The sequence below is a fragment of the Diachasma alloeum genome, unplaced genomic scaffold (assembly GCF_001412515.2).
Source record: "Diachasma alloeum isolate Michigan unplaced genomic scaffold, Dall2.0 Dall_scaffold_00356, whole genome shotgun sequence".
NCBI lineage: Eukaryota > Metazoa > Arthropoda > Insecta > Hymenoptera > Braconidae > Diachasma > Diachasma alloeum.
In genome coordinates this window covers 14,740-16,942 of record NW_021680495.1, presented here as the reverse complement: position 1 = coordinate 16,942, position 2,203 = coordinate 14,740, and positions in this window count along the sequence as shown.

The following is a 2,203-nucleotide window of genomic DNA, read 5'->3' as shown; positions in this document are numbered from 1 at the left end:
TTATCCTCGAGAATCATCGACGCGATCCTCATTTTCTGTTCAATGTGTGTTGGACAGATGAGTCCTGTTTCACAAGGCAGGGAATTTTCAACATGCACAATTACCACCACTGGGCATTAGAGAATCCCCACCATGCCAGGGCTCATTCTTTCCAGCACCAGTGGCAAAGACTGAATGTGTGGGGTGCAATTTTGAATGATGAGGTGCACATTCGATTAGCTCCTGATCCACTCAATGTAAGTATCGATTATTTATCATGACAAAGATAATTAAAATTTTTTTCTTTCAATTGAAAGATCATCATTCCAGATTTTTTTTTTTCAGGGGGAGAACTATCTGATGTTTCTGGAGGAAACCTTACCGGAATTGCTCGGAGATGGCCCAGGAAACAGAGGTGTGTGGTTTCAGCAAGATGGTGCTCCTGCTCATCACACCAGAGCAGTCACCGGAATGCTGAACCAATGGTTTCCAGAGAGATGGATCGGGAGAGCTGGACCAGTTCGTTGGCCTCCTCGGTAAGTGACGAGTATCTCTAATCTTCCAATAATCGTGCGCTGTTTAAAATCAAATTACTATTTCTCCCACAGATCACCAGATTTGACGCCCCTAGATTTTTTTCTTTGGGGAACTCTCAAAGAAAAAATTTATGCGCAGGTAGTCAACGATCTGGAGGATTTGGTGGGCCACCTGCATGGAGCAGTGGCTGATCTGATGCAGCAGCAGTTGGAGAATGCTCGCCAAGCTATAGTTCCTCGTGCAGAACTATGCTTAGAAAATGACGGTGGTCTTTTTGAAAACCTGTGCTGAGCATCCCATCTCCATCCACGAACCCATTGGCCCTTCTCAGGGCCAAATCCTTAAGCCCATCGGCCCTTTTCAGGGCCAAATCCTTAAGCCCAACGGCCCTTTTCAGGGCCCCAAAAAATCCAACGACGGAAATCCTTGATTCTCCAATAATTCCACTCCTTTCCTTTTCAGGGGGCGACCGCGCGCTTTCAAAAATTCACTCCGCCCTCCCTAACTGGCCCTAAGGCATAAAATTTGAATCACTTATTGAGTATTAAATGCTCAACACGTTGGCAGAAATTTCATCCCTTAATCGCAGTCAGGGTTGGAGGAATGAATTTTTGAATTGAAAAAATTTTTTTTTTCAATCTTCGCACTTTGGTGAATTCATTTGAAAAAAAATTTTTTCTTCAATCTCTTCGCTCTCTCAAAAATTCAANTCGTGTATTGTTTTTGAGGGAAGCCCAATTTCCATTCCGATCATTTTGCCTCGTGATTCCGTTCATAGCTTTTATCGTGCCAATGGCGTTCACTGCTCGAGAATATCGCGATATGCAAAAAAAATTTTTTTTTTCAATCTCCGGACTTTGGAGAATTTATTTGAAAAAAAAATTTTTTTTCAATCTCCGGACTTTGGAGAATTTATTTGAAAAAAAATTTTTTTTCAAATAAATTCTCCAAAGTCCGGAGATTGAAAAAAAATTTTTTTTCAATCTCTTCGCTCATTCAAAAATTCACTCCTCCCTCCCTAACAGGCGCTAAGGGAATTTGTGCCAACGTGTTGAGCATTTAATACACAATGAGTAACACAAATTTCATTCCTTAGTCGCAGTTAGCGTCGGAGGAATGAATTTTTGAATTGAACAGAAAAATTTTTTTTTAATCTCCGCACTTTGGGGAATTCATTTGANCATCCCTTAGTCGCAATTAGGGTCGGAGGAATGAATTTTTTAATTGAAAAAATTTTTTTTTTCAATTTCTTTGCGCTTTCAAAAATTCATTTCTCCCTCCCTATTAGGTGCTAAGGGATGAAATTTGTGTTACTCATTGAGTATTAAATGCTCAACACGTTGGCACAAATTTTATCCCTTAGTCGTAGTTAGGGTCGGAGGATTTAATTTTTGAATTGAAAACACAATTTTTTTTTCAATCTCTTCGCACGTTCGAAAATTCACCCCTCCGTCCCCAAAAGGCGCTAAGGGATGAAACTCATTTCATTGAATTGAGCATTTTATACTCACTAAGTGACGCAAATTTCATTCCTTAGCTATAATTCGGGGGGGAGGGATGAATTTTCAACCGAGACGCGCGTTCCCCGCGCCACTCGACGCTGTAACCAATGGAAAGACGATCGGTTGATCGTCCTTCCATTGCGTGTGGAGGGGGAATTACGTTCCCCCATTCATTCTCCCCTCTT